The sequence below is a fragment of the Lipotes vexillifer genome, unplaced genomic scaffold, assembly GCF_000442215.2.
Source record: "Lipotes vexillifer unplaced genomic scaffold, Lipotes_vexillifer_v1.1 scaffold302, whole genome shotgun sequence".
Lineage (NCBI taxonomy): Eukaryota > Metazoa > Chordata > Mammalia > Artiodactyla > Lipotidae > Lipotes > Lipotes vexillifer.
In genome coordinates, this window is record NW_006798913.1 from 596,416 (window position 1) to 616,904 (window position 20,489).

Below are 20,489 nucleotides of genomic sequence, written 5' to 3' on the forward strand. Positions count from 1 at the left end.
CCGATCCTCTGTGCGGGAATCTCTCCGCTTTGCCCTCCGCACCCCCGTTGCTGTGCTCTCCTCCGCGGCTCCGAAGCTCCCCGCTCCGCCTCACGCAATCTCTGCCCGCGAAGGGGCTTCCTAGTGTGTGGAGACCTTTCCTCCTTCACAGCTCCCTCCCACTGGTGCAGGTGCCGTCCCTATTCTATTGTCTCTGTTTTTCATTAATTTTTTCTTTTGCCCTCCCCAGATACGTGGGGAGTTTCTTGCCTTTTGGGAGGTCTGAGGTCTTCTGCCAGCATTCAGTAGGTGTTCTGTAGGAGTTGTTCCACATGTAGATGTATTTCTGGTGTATTTGTGGGGAGGAAGGTGATCTCCGCGTCTTACTCCTCCGCCATCTTTCCACCGCCCCCCTCTCACCTCCTTTTATCCCTGGGTCTTCAACCTCTTGCTGCCACATATTCTTTCATCTCTGGTTACCCAAGTCCTCTCCATCCTTCAAATACACATTTCCAAACCTGCTATCATGAATTTTCCCTGATCATTTTCCTCAAAAGGAAAATTTACTCTTTGAAGTACTATCTGAATTTTTCAAATATGTATTTAGTCTTTAAATTATTTCTAACCTTGTTACATAACAATTCACTTTTTCCCTCTTTCTCTAGATACAGTTTATTGAATACAAAAACTCTTATTTTTTGCTTGCAGAATCTATTCACAGTGCTCACTGTAGTATAAGGACATTACTTTGACTCCTAACTTGTCTGCCTGTTAACTGTTTGATTTCACACAAGTTACTTAAGCAATCTGAGTTTATTCCCTTACCTACAATATAGGGACCCCCATACTGGCAGGGTGATGATAAAGACAATTAAGTGAGATAATGTCTGTAAAGTGCCTCACACATAAGAGGCACACAAAAAGTTGTAGCTTTTACCGTAATGATCATAGATAATGCTCATTTACAGTTGTTCATTTGATTTTTTGGCTTAGATCAAAGCAGTAACTTTAATATTCAGAATCCTAGGGTAGGAGATTAGAAGAGTTATCTTTGGATAGGCAAGTTCATTAGAGAATTGTGTTAAATAAAACCATAACATGACTACCCAGTCTGAGTAACATGTGTCAATCTAGGATTAACTTGACTGCTCTAAAATGACAGCATATTTGTATCATTTTTGAGATGATGACAGTGAATGATACATGATGATGCAGAAAACTATATGTCACTAACACTGACTTCAATAAAAATGTTGAATCACTTGTCTCTCAACAAATTTAGTAGTCTATTTTTTAAGGTCTTTTTAAATTTAAAATTATAATTTTCAATGTTTCTACTAAATCTTTTCTTTTGATGTTAACATATGGCTCAAGTTATCTTTTACCTCTAAGCCAGCCTAACAATTTAAAATTATTTTACATTTCTTTGACATCAGTTAATATTATGAACTATCAAAAGAATAATTATTCTGAAACCTCTAATAGCAAGACAAATTTTTATTTTGTATATTATATTTTGGGAATATACAAAGTGCTTTGAAGAACTTGTGGTGTAATTAAAAGTGTCTTTTCAAAGATCATCATTTGCTCAGTTTAAATGATATGTTAATTCAATCTGTCATGAGTGGAAAGTGTTCTTACTTTATACTAAATTTAAAAACAACTTTTTCATATTACAAAATAAAACTTCACTGTTAAAAAATATATTTATTCATTTCTGGTTTCCAGTTCCACATGTAGGAAACTTGAAAGTTGTCACTCTGCCCTAACAAGTAAAAAGCTGAACAGACTGAAAAATCAACAACTCTTCTTGGCTCCATAATAGAGGGGAGGACACAGGGCAAACTGCCGCCCAAGATTGGAGAGAGAGACAGGTGAGTACAGGAAATCAGGTGAATACTGGAGCAGAGGCTTAAGAGCAGAAACCAAGGGAACCAGGGCCAGGAGAGGAAAACATGATGGTAATTGACAGATTGCTGGAGGCTCAGTGTAGATAAGTCTGAGAGTTAAAAACTCCAGGGGGAATCCAGTCATGAGGCAGTCCCCACAGTATTGTATTACATACAGGAGCATAACCTGGTTCCCACAGTAAATATCTGAGAAAAATTCACTTGCACTTCCAGCAGGGCAAGGGGAAAGGGAACTAGTTTGAAATGTACCAGAGTACTCTGTAATAACCAGAAATTACAGACCAATGTTTCTTATGAACACAGATACAAAAAACTTCAACAAAATATTAGCAAATCATATCTAACAATCTATAAAAAGAATTATACACTACAGCCAAGAAGGATTTATCCCAGGTTTGCAAGACTCGTTCAACATTTGAAAATCAATTAATGGAATCTATTACTAAATAGCTAAAAAAGAGAAGCACAGGATCATATCAATAGATATATAAAAAAGCATTTAACAAAATCCAATACCCATTCAAGATAAAAATTATAAAAGGGAACTTCCTCACTTTGATAAAAAAAAATCTGCAAAAAACCAACAGCTAACATTATACTTAAGCAACTCGAAGATTTCTCACTAAGATAAGGAAGAATGCAAGGCTGTCTCTTCTCACCACTCCTTATCAACATCATACTACTGGAAGTACTACTTAATGAAATAAGACAAGAAAAGGAAATAAAAGGTATATAGATTGGGAATTAAGAAATAAACTGTTTACAGATGGCATGATCATCTATGTGGGAAATTTGAAAAATTTAACAAAACAAAAAAAACTGCAATTAATAAGCAATTATGGCCTGCCCTTTCCCTGTCTACACTATCCCCCAGTCATAATTATTATTCTGATTTCTATTCCCATAGATGAGTTGTACCTGTTAACTTCATATAAATGAACGCATATTATGTATTCATTTGCACCTGGTTTCTTTCACTCAGCAAAACATATTAAAAATGTATTCATGTTTTTGCATGTATCAGTATTTTGTTCTCTTTATTGCTGAATAATAATAGCCCAGAGTATGAATATACCACAGTTTATTAATTCATTTTCATACTGATTAACATTGATTGTTTCCAGTTTAGGAATTTGTCCTTTAAATTGCTTGGCACTTCTGCTAAAAATCAAGTGACATTATCTGTCACTTTCCAGGCTTTCTATTCTATTTCGTTGAATTATTTATCTATCCTATGCCAAAAACACTCTTGTCTTAATTACTCTTAGTTCATAGTAAATCTTGAAATGGGTTTGTGTGTATTTTTCAGTTTTCTTCATGATCACCTTGCTGTTCTGTGTCCCTCACATTTTCATATTTATTTAGGAGTCAACTTGTCAATCTCTACCAGAAAAACTGCTGGGTTTTTATTGTGATATTGGATATGCAAATCATCTTGGAGTGAATTAAGATCATAAGAGTACTAAGTTTCCAATCTCTGAATATGGTATATCTTTCTGTTTGTTCAAGTCTTCTTTAATTTCTCTCAACAGTGTTTTTGTTTCAACTCTCCTCACTTTACACTAGCTTCCTGCATTTTTACCATGTGTGGTGGTTTTAAAACATGTCCACAAATTCTTTGCTACTCCTCACTTCAAGAGTTGAGATTAATTCCCCTCTCTGGAGTGAGGTTTGTGTTTAGTGAGTTGCTGCTAATGAACAGAATATGACAGAAGTGATAGTGTGTAACTAAAGGATTTTGCAGCTTTCTTCTTGGATCTCTTAGATCACTTGCTCTGGGGAAGGCCTATTTACAAGTCCTGAAGATACCCAAGCAGGCCTACAAAGAGGTCTCATGGAAAAGACCAGAGTCCTGCCAACAGCTGTGCGAGTGAGCCATCCTGGAAATGGATCCTGCAGCTCCAGTCAAGCCCAGATGATGTCGCTGTGGCTGACAGCCTGACTGCAGCGTTGGGAGGGGAGGACCCTGAGCCAGAGCCACCCAGCTAAGCCACTCTTGAGTTCCTGACCCACAGAAACTGGGAAATGATAAATGTCTGTGCTTTAATCTGCTAACCTGTCATAGAGTAATTCGTTATAAAATAATAGATAACAAATACATGTATAAAAATGAAATTTCATGTGTGTGTGGCAGGGAGGCTGGTTGTATTTAAATATTAATAGTATTAAGTTACCTGGTTGGTGGGAATATGAACCATTTAAATATTACATTTTACATTTCTATGTGTGAAAAATACATAATAAGTAAAATGGAAAAATAAACCTTGACACATAGTCCTAAGAATTCTATCACCGAAATCAAAGTTATTTCGCAAAGCAAAAAAATTATAAACTACTTACTGGTCTTTATCACAGTGTTCTCTCAGTGATGAGACATTATCATTAGGTCAAATTTGTAATAATAATAAACAGCATAGTTGCATAATTTAAATTTCAATTGTCCTTAGTGAACAATCCTTTCTCAAATGTTATTGCAAGTTTTATATTATGCAGATTTTTCTTGGTTTAGGGAGCAAGAAATTTTATTTGTCTTTACAGTTGCTCTAAGATCCACGGCAGTAGAGTAGGCAAGGTACAAAATATATACATACTAGGATATGTGAAGTGAGACAGTCTATAAAAATATCATGCAGTTGTCTGCCTTATGGCTCTGTACACTTTGTCTTATTTTAAGGGCATACACACTTGTGTGTAGTCTGAAATTGACATTTTATATCTTATTATATATATATACACATATATATTCATATACATAATTTTAAACTATTTTTAAAAACTCATCCAAGCTTTGTAACATAGCAGGTACTAGAGGAAGGTGGAAGAAAGAATTGAATTACTTTGATCAAGTAATCCCATATTTAGTAGAAATTCTGAAAACAGGGTGATATAATTATCACCCATTCCAAGACACTTTTGACAGTGAAGGGGGATGATCAATTAAGATAAAACAACAGGAATAAACTGGGACTGTGCTGTGTGAAATAGGACATATATCACCCTATCTTTGAAGCTTGAACAATATTTACCCAGAAAGTAAGAAAATTTTACTTTTATCACCTCTCCTCTAAAAATTCCAAGGAGCTCATATCTAAGATCACTTCTACAAATTTGATGATAGAATTTAGTCCATCATATTTAGATTTGCTAATTGTAACACACATTTAATGAGATTGATCTTTTTAGTATGGTTATAAACAAAATAACTGTCATCAAAATTAAGTAAAGCCCATCTTTACAAATGAAATCTCTAAGAGCTTTTCGGCATTTTTGAAAGCTAATATCCCTGCCAGGGAATATTACAGGGAATGTAATACTGAAGATTGGTACAGCACTTGAAAAATATAATTATAGCTGTTAAATACCATGAAATCTGAGCCAGGAAAGTGAGTAATCTTGTGAATGAAGATGCTATAAATGTGATAGAACTGAAATGAAGAGTAAGAAAAATGGATGGGACATCAGAAGAAAGCCAAATAGGAAGACAGATGTGATGCTTGTTAATGAACATGCACTCTCACACACACAAACTCATCACTGAGTTTCCTGTGGAAAATATTACTTAAAATGCCACCTGGTAAGCATAAAGTATAATTTCACTTCCACCATCCACCACTTCTTCTTCTAACACAGATATTTGAACTGTTTAAATGAATTTACTGTCTACTATTTTGAGTGAGTCTATCTAGTATAATTCTATTATGAAAAGTCATAGTTATTTTTTATATTTAGCAATAAAGCATTTTGAAACTATTTAAAAGCTATTCTTCAAGGGTTGTGATAGCTTCCAGTTGGCAATTGCATTGAAATGCTTTTTAGGTATCATTCTGGTTACTATATGGATTAAGGCCAGCTCCCACTGTGATGGTGGAATTTGAAAATACAGACTAAATCTGAAAAGATTATTGTGGTGCACTCTTCTTTCCAGGAAAGCAACACTAATCTCCCTCACCAATAGGAGATTGATATGGGTTAAAATGGTGACTATGGTGGGCAAGAAATATACATTAAATTGAGAATATGAGTTGATAAACATTTCTGGAAACCAATCTGTACATAGATTCAAATTTTCACATATATATAACATTAGATGTAGAATTGCATTTTTTTAGGAAATTGTTATAAGGTAAATAATGGGTAAATTTCAAAAACACAAACAAATTAGGACATATTTGTAGCACTTTTGACAATAGTGAATAATTAGAAACAACCCAAAAATCTAGCAATAAAGGTAGATTCAGTTACAAATGATAATGTATTACACTGAGAGATGTCTACAAAGTAATGTTAAGGAAGAATTCAGGTTCAAGTTTGTATGCTGGTGTGTGAATGCATGTGAACACCATTATTTCTCTCAGTAATAAACTGACACATTTACTTCCTGTTCTATCAACTATAAACACATCACCTAGCTTCCTATTTTACCCTGATGACATGAGTTGCCATTCCCTGGCCTTTTGCCCACTTTTCACCTCCCCACTGTCATCTGTATTTCTACTTTATCAAGGATGACAATATTTATGTTCTGCTTTATAAATACATCTAATTGTTTTACATTTGTCTTCACTGAAAAACAATAGTGCTTGTACTATTATGCCTTTGTAATTACAGGCTGTGCTTGAACAATAATTCAAAATCATAAAAACTGCAAACACTATAATATATTATTGTTTTTCCTGACATGTCTAATGCTTTGTAAATTGCCTCTTTTTCCCCTTGCACCCTTTTTATATCCTCAGTACCTTTGTACTTTACTACAACTCTCTTCTAAACTCCCTCTCTTCCCTTCCCTCATAGAACTCCCTGCAGGCATCTTGGGTTCTTGCCTCCATCCTGGAGGGCTGTTCTCTAGAAGTGCTATGCTCTTCCTGGAACTTCAGGTCCCTGCTCTTCTGGATTACATCATCTCTTTCTGAATGTCATGTCTTTCCCTTTTTATGCTAATTTTTTGGAAAATGTCTTCAATTAACTTTCTAAGGAAAGGCACTTAGGAAGTAAAGTTTATGAATCCTTGGATATGTATTTTGTATTCAGCTCTCAGATTTTATTTATTCCTAGGGGATTTTTTTCCTTTTTACTTTTATTAAGTAAAGGGAAAAGGAAATTCACCTACATAATACAAAGGTTCCAGTTTGATCAAATTCCACAAAAAACTTTCCCTTCTATGTGATAAGTGCTGCTGCCTCTATCAGAGCAAACTTACTCTGCTTCCCAAATCCACAGGGGACATGTGAGAAACACTGCCTCACAGAGCTGGCTCGCACTGTGGTGCACACGCTCAATTCCTGCTCCGTCCCAAAAGGCGAGGGCAGAGGCCATGTTGGTTCTCACAGAACTACTTTACAAATAGACTTGGGTTGACTCTTCAGAGGAGTCTCTTACGACACTTTTTTAAGAGATCTGGTGGGAATGTAAATTGATACAACTACTATGAAGAACAGTATGGAGGTTCCTTAAAAAACTAAAAATAGAACTACCATATGACCCAGCAATCCCACTACTGGGCATATACCCTGAGAAAACCATAATTAAGAAAGAGTCATGCACCACAATGTTCATTGCAGCTCTATTTACAATAGCCAGGACATAGAAACAACCTAAGTGTCCATCGACAGATGAATGGATAAAGAAGATGTGGCACATATATACCATGGAATATTGCTCAGCCATAAAAAGAAACGAAATTGAGTTATTTGTAGTGAGGTGGATGGACCTAGAGTCTGTCATACAGAAAGAAAAATAAATACGGTATGCTAACACATATATATGGAATCTAAAAAAAAAAAAAAAAGAGAGAGATTCTGACGAACCTAAGGACAGGACAGGAATAAAGACGCAGACATAGAGAATGGACTTGAGGACATGGGGAGAGGGAGGTGTAAGGTGGGATGAAGTGAGAGAGTGGCATGGACATACATACACTACCAAATGTAAAATAGATAACTAGTGGAAAGCAGCTGCATAGCACAGGGAGATTAGCTCTGTGCTTTGTGACCACCTAGAGGGGTGGGATAGGGAAGGTGGGAGGGAGACACAAGAGGGAGGGTACGGGAATATATGTATGCAATAGCCGATTCACTTTGTTATACAACAGAAACTAACACAACATTGTAAAGCAATTATACTCCAATAAAGATGTTTAAATAAATAAATAAATAAAACTACTAGTAAATTAAAAAAAGAGAGACATCTGAGCAGAAAGTAGGTCAAAGGGCCATGGAAGCACTGCTGTGTGGCAAATGGAATGTCCCTGTTTGCGGAGTCATGGTGTCTAACAGAATCTGATCGGGCATTGTATGACGACAAGGACACACTAGCACTGTGGCCTATCCAGTTAGTGTGGAGAAACAGTCCTGGCATGGCCAAGAGTTCATAGGTGTGGACCCAAAAGTAATCTCTCTAAGCCTGGATTAGGTTGGCTGGCAGCACTTTGTGTCTGTATCCATCATAGAAGGACAGAGCAGTGGTGAAGCAGAGCATGGGAATGCCTGTCTGGACACCAGTACTGATTGCCTGCCGTCGGGAGTCCTGGCAGTTTCCACGGCCGACTTAAAGAAGTCATCTAGGGCTTCCCTGGTGGCGCATTGGTTGAGAGTCCGCCTGCCAATGCAGGGGACGCGGGTTCGTGCCCCGGTCTGGGAAGAACCCACATGCCACGGAGCGGCTAGGCCCGTGAGCCATGGCCGCTGAGCCTGTGCGTCAAGAGCCTGTGCTCCGCAACGGGAGAGGCCACAACAGTGAGAGGCCCGCGTAACGCAAAAAAAAAAAAAAAAAAAGTCATCTAGTAGTAGATTCAGAAGCCCTGGGTTTCGATCAAATGCATCTTTTACCTTTCCTAGGAATACACTCCTGCTTATGCAGAACCCCCTCCACATCAGGGCAATGCCACCATAGTTGAGCATCCAGCCAAATTAAGTGGCTACCTGTCCTAGCAACATAAAGCCCTGAGCATAAGTGAGGATCTTGGAAGCATAGAGGGCCTTTCGAATGCCCTCCAGGAATGATTCCTTATCTCCTTCAAACTGGGTCTTTTGAGGTCCCTTCAGCTTTCTTCTGGCTTGGATCCTCTCATCCTTCAGAGATGATAAGCATAGAGCAAAGACCGCTTCTCTGATGAGGGTAACAGGGACACCGTACTCCGGGGCCGAGATGGTGGTACACTTCCCAGTGCCCTTCTGCCCCCGCACTGTCCCTGATCTTTAGCAGCAGGCATTTGCCATCGGTCTTGGAACTTTAAAATATTGGCTGTGATTTCAATCAGGAATGACTCTAGCCCTCTCCTATTCCATTCCTCAAAAGCCTTTGCCATCTCCTCGTGCTCCAAGCCCAGGATGTTTTTCATCAGGTGGTAGGCCTCGCAAATCAGCTGCATGTCTCCATACTCTACCCTGTTGTGCACCATCTTCACAATGTGTCCTACCCACTCATCTCCCACCCAGTCACACCAGGGTCCTCCAGTCCCCACTTTCACAGCGATGCCTTGGAAGATTGCCTTGATGTGGGGCCAAGCCTCCTTATTCCCTCCCTGCTTAAATAATGGGCCATACTATGCCCCTTCCACTCCACCACTAACTCCACTCCCCACAAACAAGATTCTCTTGGCCTTGGGGTCTCAACACTGTCTTGTGGTATCCTTGTATTTAGAATTTCCTCCATTGATGATGATGTCACCAGTGTCCAACAAGGGTACCAGTTTTTCAATAAAATCGACAGCCAGGACAGTCTTCACAAGCAGGATGATTCGCCAAGGCTTCTTCAGCTTGGAGACCATCTCCTCCAAGGAGTGAGCACCAACCACCTTGGTGCCTTTCACCTCATTGGCCAAGAAATCATCAACTTTGGAGACTATCCTATTAAAAGCACAGACCACAAGGCCATGGTCATTCATATTCAAAATTAAGTTCTGCCCATGACAGCCAGTCCAATCAGGGCAATATCATTGTGGAGGCAGCAGAGCGGGCTGGAACAAGGAGAGGCAAGGCACAGATGACCCTCCTTAGGTATATTTTTAATATATTTTTTTCATTCCTTCATAATTTTGAAAGCATTTTTATTGAAAGACTGAATATACAAGTGAACAATGACCAGACCATATATAAAAATAAAACTCTGACATAGAGAACAGATTTGTGGTTGCCAGTGGGGAGATAGGGGGAGGGGGAGGGGGATTCAGAGTTTGGGATTAGCAGATGCAAACTATTATATATAGAATGGATAAACAATAAGGTCCTACCATATAGCACAGGGGACTATACTGAATATCTTGTGATAAACCACAACAGAAAAGAATATAAGAAAAGAATGCATATATGTGTATAAATGAGTCACTTTGCTTTACAGCAGAAATTAACACAACATTGTAAATCAGCTACACTTCAATAAACTAAATAAATAAATAAATAAAATAAAACTCTGACCCCACGTCTGTGGCAGCCAGCTTAGGAAATGAAGCCATTATCTAAAGAGCCAGGAAACCAACCTACTATCTACAAGTCAGACTTGTAGGTCAGATCACTGTCTCTAACAAAAAATCCAGGAAGATCAAACAATAAACCCTTAAAAACAATTGACCCAAAATGGCCATAATTTGATTAACAACTGACAGCTTCTCTAAGTCTTGTTCCCACTTTCAATTTAGTGCCAACCAGAGAAAGACAAATACACACCTAACCAATCACATGGGATGCCCTGCCTCTAGCAAGCCTGCCTACAGATTTCCAACACCCCAGTCTCCAATTAGAGCACACCTGAAACCTTCCCTTTTTTTCAGTAAAAAGCTTTCCCAATCCTCTGCCTGCCTTTGAGTTTCTGGCAAAACTAAGTGATGATGGCTGACTCCCTTGCTATAGAAACATGTGAATAAATAGCATTTTCTTATTCTCATCTGTGTGGTCTTTGTTTATTTCCACATTATATATAAACTTCTAGAATCCAGGGCTACTCAGAAGCCTGATAACTGTGACATTAAAAAAAAAAAATAGATTTGTTGGGCTATAATTCACACATATCATACAAGTCACCCATTTAAAATGTACAATTCAATGGCTTTTAGTATAATCACAGAGCTGTGCAACCGTCCCCACCAAAATTTTAGAATATTTTCTTCCCCCCAGAAGAACTCTGTACCCATTTAAGTCACTCCCCCTTTTCCCCCAACCTCCACTTCCTTAGGCAACCACGAATCTCCTCTCTGTCTCTATAGATTTGCCTATTCTCATCGTTTCATATAAAGGGAATCTTAAATATGTGGTCTTTTGTGACTGACTTCTTTCATTTAGGAAAGTATCTCCAAGGCTCATCCCTGTTGAAACACGTGTCAGTACTTCATTCTTTTTTATGACCAGATAATATTTCATTGTATGGATACACTACATTTTATTTATCCTTTCATGAGTTGGGGTGTTTCCAGCCCTACATTTTATTTATCCCTTCATGAGTTGGGGTGTTTCCACTTTGGGGCTATTAATAATACCACTATGAACTTTATTTACAGATTTTTGTGTGAATATTTGTTTTCATTTCTCTTGGCTAGATACCTAGGAGTGGATTTGTTGGGTCATATGTATGGTAACAACGTTTAACCTTCATAGAAGCTATCAGACTATTTTCCAAGGCAGTACACCACTCTCCATCCCAACAGCAATGTATGAGGGTTTCTATCCATCAACATTCTCAGCAACATTTTTATCATCTGTCTCTTTGATCATAGCCATCCTAGTGGCTGTTAGGTGGTATCCCATTGCTGTTTTGGTTTGGATTTCCCTGATGGCTAATGATTATTGCGCAACTTTTCATGTGCTTATTGGTCATTTGTTTACTTTCTTGTTCATTAAAATCCTTTGTCCATTTTGTAAATTGAGTTATTTTTCTTTTTATTGTTGAGTTGAAAGGTGAACTGTTTTTTTAACTTTGTTCTTTTCTTTCTGGAAATTTCAGCATTCTGAATTTTCACAATAACATGTCCAGGCAAACATCTTTTATTCCCTTTGCTGGGCACCTGGTAGGCCCTTCCAACCTAGAGACTCATGCTTTGGTTCAGTGTTGCCTCCTTTATCATTTCTCTGATGGTTTATTACCCTCTTCTTTCTTTCAGGGACTTCCATTTTTAGGTAGCAAATCTTGAATTTATCCATATGTGTTTAATCTTTATTCTCATATTTTCCTTTCTTGTTTTTGGTCCTTTTTATTCTTTTTCTAGATTTGCTTAATTTCTTTCTGTACTCTTCAACTGAGTTTTTCCATTTGTTACATTTTTATATGTTCCTATTTTATAGCATATTGCTTATTTAATAAATGTAATATCTCTCTAAAAGATCTCTAAAGATACCAGGTATAGAGAGAATTTTAAAATTCCCTTCTGTTTTCTGGATTAATCATTCCCTCTTTGGCTATTGTTGCTAATTATTAACATTGCTCTTTCTTTTTGACATTCTTCATTTTTCTGGTCATCCTTTAATGCCTGTTTGAATTTAAGGTTAAGACAGTAGAAAATCTAGCAGAGGCCTTTGTACTGATGGACAAAAGTTTACCAACTTGCAGGTTTCATCTTCTGTTGAATCAGTGGCAAGTCAGCTGCTGTGAAAGGCTGAGATGTTGAAGCCTTCACTCTAGAAGGCCAGTTCCCACATAAAACACCTGGTTTTACCAGACAGTCCTTTACATTCCTGTAGATATGAAGTCTCCATTCTTGTTTTTATTGTGGTAAGTAAACATAACATAAAATTTACCACTTTACCCATTTTTAAGTGTACAGTTCAGTGGCATTAAGTACATTCATATTGTTGTGCAACTATCACCACCAACCATCTCCAGAACAATTTCATCTTCCTAAATTGAAACTCTGTGCCCATTAAACACTAACTTCCCATTCCCACAAATCCCCAGACACCATTCTACTTTCTGTGTGCATTGTTATTTACTTATGTTCTTTTTTTTCTCTTTTGAATTTTATTTTTTTTTTATACAGCAGGTTTTTATTATCTATTTTATACATATTATTGTATATATGTCAATCCCAATCTCCCAATTCATCCCACCACCACTTTCCACCCTTGGTGTCCATACGTTTGTTCTCTATATCTGTGTCGCTATTTCTGCCAGGCAAACTGGTTCATCTCTACCATTTTTCTAGATACCACATATATGCGTTAATATGTGATACTTAACTGTGTATGACAGTTTCTAGGTCCATCCACATCTCTACAAATGACCCAATTTCATTCCTTTTTATGGCTGAGTAATATTTCATTGTATATATGTACCACATCTTCTTTATCCATTCATCTGTTAATGGGCATTTAGGTTTCTTCCATGACCTGGCTATTGTAAATAGTCCGGCCATGAACACTGGGGTGCATGTGTCTTTTTGAATTATGGTTTTCTTTGGGTATATGCCCAGGGGTAGAATTGCTGAGTCATTTTAGCTTTTTAAGGAAGCTCCATACTGTTCTCCATAGTGGCTGTATCAATTTACACTCCTGCCAACAGTGCAAGAGGGTTCCCTTTTCTCCACACCCTCTCCAGCATTTGTTGTTTGTAGATTTTCTGATGATGCCCATTCTAACATGTGTGAAGTAATACCTCACTGTAGTTTTAATTTGCATTTCTCTAATAATTAGTGATGTTGAGCAGCTTTTCATGTGCATTTTGGCAATCTGTATGTTTTCTTTGGAGAGATGTCTATTTAGGTCTTCTGCCCATTTTTGGATTAGGTTGTTTGTTTTTTTAATATTGAGCTGCATGAGCAGTTTATATATTTTGGAGATTAGTCCTTTGTCCATTGATTCAATTGCAAATATTATCTCCATCCTGAGGGTTAACTTTTCATCTTGTTTACAGTTTCCTTTGCTGTGCAAAAGCTTTTAAGTTTCATTAGGTTCCATTTGCTTATTTTTGTTTTTACTTCCATTACTGTAGGAGGTAGGTCAAAAAAGATCTTCCTGTGATTTATGTCAAAGAGTGTTCTTCCTATATTTCCTCTAAGAGTTTTATAGTGTCTGGTCTTACATTTAGGTATTTAATCCTTTTTGAGTTTATTTTTGTGTATGGTGTTAGGGAGTGTTCTAATCTTATTCTTTTACATGTAGCTGTCCAGTTTTCCCAGCACCACTTATTGAACAGACTGTCTTTTCTCCATTGCATATCCTTGCCTCCTTTTTCATAGATTAGTTGACCATAGGTGCATGGGTTTATCTCTGGACTTTCTATTCTGTTCTATTCATCTATATTTCTGTTTTTGTGCCTGTATCATATTGTCTTGATACTGTATACTGTATACTACTGTAGCTTTGTAGTATAGTTTGAAGTCAGGAAGCCTGATTCCTCCAGGTGCGTTTTTCTCCCTCAAGATTGCTTTGGCTATTCGTTGTGTCTCCATACACATTTTAAGATTTTTTGTTCTAAAAAATGCTATTGGTATTCTGATAGGGATTCCACTGAATCTGTGGATTGCTTTGGGTAGTATAGTCATTTTCACAATATTAATTCTTCCAATCCAAAAACATAGTATATCTCTCCAAGCGTTTGTGTCATCATTGATTTCTTTCATCAGTGTCTTATAGTTTTCTGAGTACAGGTCTTTCACCTCCTTAGGTAGGTTTATTCCTAGGTACTTTATTATTTTGTTTGCAATGGTGAATGGGATTGTTTCCTTAATTTCTCTTTCTGATCTTTCATTGTTAGTGTATAGGAATGCAAGAGATTTCTGTGCATTAATTTTGTATCTTGCTACTTTACCAGATTCATTGATTAGCTCTAGTAGTTTTCTGGTGGCATCTTTAGTATTCTCAATATATAGCATCATGTCATCTGCAAACAGTGACAGTTTTACTTCCTTTCTAATTTGGATTCCTTGTATTTCTTTTTCTTCTCTGATTGCCATGGCTAGGACTTCCAAATCTATGTTGAATAATAGTGGCAAGAGTAGACATCTTTTTCTTGTTCCTGATCATAGAGGAAATGCTTTCAGTTTTTCACCATTGAGAATGATGTTTGCTGTAGGCTTGTCATATACGTTCTTTATTATATTGAGGTAGGTTCCCTCTGTGCCCATTTTCTGGGGAGTTTTTATCATAAATCGGTGTTGAATTTTGTCAAAAACTCTTTCTTCATCTATTGAGATGATCATATGGTTTTTATTCTTCAATTTGTTAATATGGTGTATCACATTGGTTGATTTGCATATATTGAAGAATCCTTACATCTCTGGGATAAATTCCACTTGATCATGGTGTATGATCCTTTTAATGTGTTGTTGGACTCTGTTTGCTAGTATTTTGTTGAGGATTTTTGCATCTATATTCATCAGTGATATTGGTCTGTAATTTTCTTTTTTTATATCTTTGTCTGGTTTTGGTATCAGGGTGATGGTGGCCTTGTAGAATCAGTTTGGGAGTATTGCTCCCTCTGCAATTTTTTGGAAGAGTTTGAGAAGGGTGGGTGTTAGTTCTTCTCTACATGTTTCATAGAATTCACTTGGGAAGCCATCTGGTCCTGGACTTTTGTTTGTTGGAAGATTTTTAATCACAGTTTCAATTTCATTACTCATGATTGGTCAGTTCATATTTTCTATTTCTTCCTGGTTCAGTGTTTGAAGGTTATACCTCTCTAAGAATTTGTCCATTTCTTCTGGGTTGTCCATTTTATTGGCATAGAGTTGCTTGTAGTTGTCTCTTATGATGCTTTGTATTTCTGTGGTGTCTGTTGTAACTTCTCCTTTTTCATTGCTAATTTTATTGATTTGAGTCCTCTCCCTTTTTTTCTGTATGAGTCTGGCTAAAGGTTTATCAGTTTTATTTATCTTCTCAAAGAACTAGCTTTTAGTTTTATTGATCTTTGCTATTGTTTTCTTTGTTTCTATTTCATTTATTTCTGCTCTGATCTTTATGATTTCTCTCCTTTTACTAACTTTGGGTTTTATCTGTTTTTCTTTCCTTTAGGTGTAAGGTTAGATTGTTTATTTGAGATTTTTCTTTGTTTCTTGAGGTAGGATTGTATTGCTATAATCTTCCCTTTTAGAACTGCCTTTGCTGCATCCCATAAGTTTTGGATCAGGATGTTTTCATTGTCATTTGTCTCTAGGTAATTTTTGATTACCTCTTTGATTTCTTCAGTGATCTCTTGGCTATTTAGTAACATATTGTTTAGCCTCCATGTGTTTGTGTTTTTTAAGGGCTTTTCTTTCCTGTAATTAATTTCTAATCTCATAGTGTTGTGGTCAGAAAAGATGCTTGATATGATTTCAATTTTATTAATTTTCTAGAGGCTTGATTTGTGACCCAAGATATGATCTATACTGGAGAATGTTCCATGTGTACTTGAGAAGAAAGTATAATCTGCTGTTTTCTGATGGAATGTCCTATAAATATCAATTAAATCTATCTGGTCTATTGTGTCATTTAAAGCTTGTGCTTCCTTATTAATTTTCTGTCTGGAGAATCTGTCCATTGGTGTAAGTAAGATGTTAAAGTCCCCCACTATTTTTGTGTTACTGTTAATTTCCTCTTTTATAGCTGTTCGCATTTGCCTTATGTATTGAGGTGTTCCTATGTTGGGTGCATGTATATTTATAATTGTTATATCTTCTTCTTAGATTGATCCCTTGATTATTATGTAGTGTCCTTCCTTGTCTCTTGTAACTTTCTTTATTTTTGTCTATTTTATCTGATACGAGTATTGCTACTCCAGGTTTCTTTTGATTTCCAGTTGCATGGAATATCTTTTTCCATCCCCTCACTTTCAGTCTGTATGTGTCCCTAGGTGTGAAGTGGGTGTCTTGTAGACAGCATATATATGGGTCTTTTTTTTTTTTTCTATCCATTCAGTGAGCCTGTATCTTTTTGTTGGAACATTTAACCCATTCACATTTAAGGTAATTATCGATATGTATGTTCCTATTGCAATTTTCTTAATTCTTTTAGATTTGTTTTTGTAGGTCCCTTTCTTCTTTTGTGTTTTCCACTTAGAGAAGTTTCTTTAGCATTTGTTGTAGAGCTGGTTTGGTGGTGCTGAATTCTCTTAGCTTTTGTTTGTCTGTAAAGCTTTTGATTTCTCTGTCAAATCGGAATGAGATCCTTGCCAAGTAGAGTAATCTTGGTTGTAAGTTCTTCCCTTTCATCACTTTAAATACATCATGCCACTCCTTTCTGGCTTGTAGAGTTTCTGCTGTGAAATCAGCTGTTAACCTTATGGGAGTTGCCCTGTATGTTATTTGTCATTTTTCCCTTGTTGTTTTTAATAATTTTTCTTTAGCTTTAATTTTTGTCAATTTTATTACTATGTGTCTTGGCATGTTTATCCTTGGGTTTAACCTGCCTGGGATTCTCTGCACTTCCTGGACCTGGGTGGCTATTTTCTTTCCCATGTTTGGGTAGTTTTTGACTATAATCTCTTCAAATATATGCTCAGTCTTTTCTCTCTCTCTTCTCCTTCTGTGACCCCTATAATGCGAATGTTGGTGCATTTAGTGTTGTTCCAGAGGTCTCTTAGGCTGTCTTCATTTCTTCTAGGTCTTTGTTAAACATTTCTTGCATCTCTTTGATCTTTGCCTCCATTCTTTTTCCAAGGTCCTAGATCATCTTCACTATCATTATTCTGAATTCTTTTACTGGAATGTTGCCTATGTCCACTTCATTTAGTTGTTTTTCTTGTTCCTTCATCTAGTACATAGCCCTCTGCCTTTTCATTTTGACTATCTTTCTGTGAATGTAGTTTTCATTCCACAGGCTGCGGAATTGTAGTTCTTCTTACTTCTGCTGTCTGCCCTCTGGTGAATGAAGCTATCTAAGAGGCTTGTGCAAGCTTCCTGATGGGAGGGACTGGTGGTGGGTAGAGCTGAGTGTTGCTCTGGTGGGCAGTGCTCAGTAAAACTTCAATCCACTTGTCTGCTGATGGTGGGGCTGAGTTCATTCCTTGTTGGTTGTTTTGCCTGAGGCAACCCAGCACTGGAGCCTACAGGCTTTTTGGTGGGGCTAATGGTGGACTCTGGGAGGGCTCACGCCAAGGAACACTTCCCAGAATTTCTGCTGCCAGTGTCCTTGTCTCCGTGGTGAGCCACAGCCACCCCCAGCCTCTGCAGGAGGCCCTCCAACCCTAGCAGGTAAGTCTGGGTCAGTCTTCTATGGGGTCACTGCTCCTTCCCCTGGACCCTGATGCACACACTACTTTGTGTGTGCACTCCAAGAATGGAGTCTCTGTTTCTCTCAGTCCTGTCAAAGTCCTGCAGTCAAATCCTACTAGCCTTCAATGTTTGATTCTCTAGGAATTCCTCCTCCTTTTGCTGGACCCCCGGGTTGGGAAGCCTGACATGGGACTCAGAACCTTCACTCCAGTGGGTGGACTTCTGTGGTATAATTGTTCTCCAGTTTGTGAGTCACCCACTCAGATGTTATGGGATTTGATTTTATTGTGATTGAGCCTCTCCTACCATCTCATTGTGGCTTCTCTTTTGTCTTTGGATGTGGGGTATCTTTTATGGTGAGATCCAGTGTCTTCCTGTCTTCCTTCTTTCAGCAGTTAGTTGTGATTCTGGTGCTCTCACAAGAAGGAGTTTATTTATTATGTTCTATTTCATACATTTTTTCTTTGAGTTCTGTGCTGGAAGAAAAGATGTGTGGGAAGTGAACATTATCCAGCTACAATCTTTCCATTTACCTTCACGCCCTTGTTTTCAAGGCTACACTCACTTGGACGCCTCTCCTACCCCACAGGGTTTGTAAGGTGAAGCCTTTCTGATTTGTGCCCTCTTTGGACGTTTTCTAAATTGTGGTTTCCTCTCCCTTCCTGAACCAGGCCTTATTCCTTCACTCACTCTCTACATCCTGTATTTTCATAAAATCTTTCACACACCATTGAACCTCCCTCCATGTCCTATTTCTACATTTTTATTCCTAGTACGATGAGTTTTTGAACTCAGTAGTAGATATCATTATATGTTCAACCTGCCATATTAAAACATAAGCCTGTGCTAAAAATTTTAACCTCTTAAATGTTACCAAGTCTACTTAAACAGACATCTAATAGTTTTATATATAAAATCAGTAACAAAATTCAAAGAGGTATTTTTCAAATAATAAAAATTCAAAGAGGTATTAAGAATCAGTATATGAGACATGTAATTTTTCATAAATAAATTTAAATCCTAGACTTCTATACATAGCTCAGATATAGGTTTAAAATCAACTACTTTTGCGATTATCATATTTAAGTTCTTTAGTAATTCTTTACTATTAAAGTCTCAGCAGAGTAGCATCTTGTCATTAAATAGGCATTTACTGTGTGTTCATGAAAGATAATGAGGAACTGGATTCTCATTGTTCATTATGACCATACAGGAAAGAGATCAACATAGACGCTGACTTTTAAGTCCAGGTTTGAGCATTTATTAACTTTCCTTGGACAATTTTCTCAACATCTCAAGTCATTCTTCATCTGTGAAATAGGCTTAAAATAACACCTATTCACAGGACATCTGTGAAAAATAGATAAAGCACGTGTAAGTCTGGGCTCAGAGTAGATGTTAAATGGCTACTAGCCATTATTATCCAAAGTTGGGCTCCACTATCACTCCCTGTGAGTCAGGGCCTTGGGTCTGACATTGGCTGTGCTACTCAAACTCATTGCTGAAGTGGGGATGATACTGAGCCTACAATTAAAGGGTCATTTTGAGGATGAAAGGCAGTAGAGATACAGGATTTAAAACAATGCTCTTATTATCCTCATCTACACCATCACTACATGATTATTTGGTCTCTCTAAAGCAGACCATATTATTGAATCTAACACCTACAGAATCACGGTGAAAAGCTGAATCCAAACATTATTTTATGATCATGCCACCTCCCCACTCAGTCTTTTCCTTTGCTCCTCTGCCCTCCACCCCACCTCAAAATATTTAAAGTCATTTTTATCTTTACATGTTGAACTGATATCATATTTATAATATTCCACATTTGAATCATCACCAATGGCCTATGGAATTAATAGCTGTCTTTATCATCTTTAAAAATAACTGAAATCTACAGAAAACTGTTTCACTTTTAACTTCTGTTGCTTCTACATTTCACTGAATTTTAAGTGTGCCTTTCCTGAATTGCTGCCATGTTATTTTTTCTTTCAGTAAGAAGGAAAATTGTTAAACTTCATTGCAAATGCCTTTAAGAGTTTTCTAACATTTTATCTTAACAGCCTGATCTAAAAAATAATCATGATTTCCACTATAGAGTTTTCTTACAGGTGGAAATGCAGTTCCATTTAATAGAGATTGAGTAAGTTGCACTGGCTTTCAGCCAAAATGGACAAGAAACTCAAATTTTACCAAGTCATGATTTTTTTCAACCTGCTTGCTTGTAAAGCCTATTTTGACTATCTAGGTGTCATCCAAGGAGATGATACTCTTACTTATTTTCCTTTTTAGAGCATGTGTCTTTATACCTGCTGGTCCCTTTTCCTGGGATCCCCTCCCCATTGTGTCCACCTTACAGTCCCCACCCATTCTCCAGATCCAGCTCACTGTCACATCTGATGTTTTCTTTTTAAATTACTGAGTCCCACCTAGTTACATGCTCCTCTTCGTTCCCTCAGAATTTCATCCCTACCTCCAGTATA

The 20,489-nt window shown here is 37.3% G+C and overlaps 1 pseudogene; it reads right to left on the reverse strand.

Annotated features, from left to right (window-relative positions):
- Positions 1 to 20,489, reverse strand: part of LOC103090647 (6-phosphogluconate dehydrogenase, decarboxylating-like) — a 156,938-nt pseudogene that overhangs the window by 134,011 nt on the left and 2,438 nt on the right.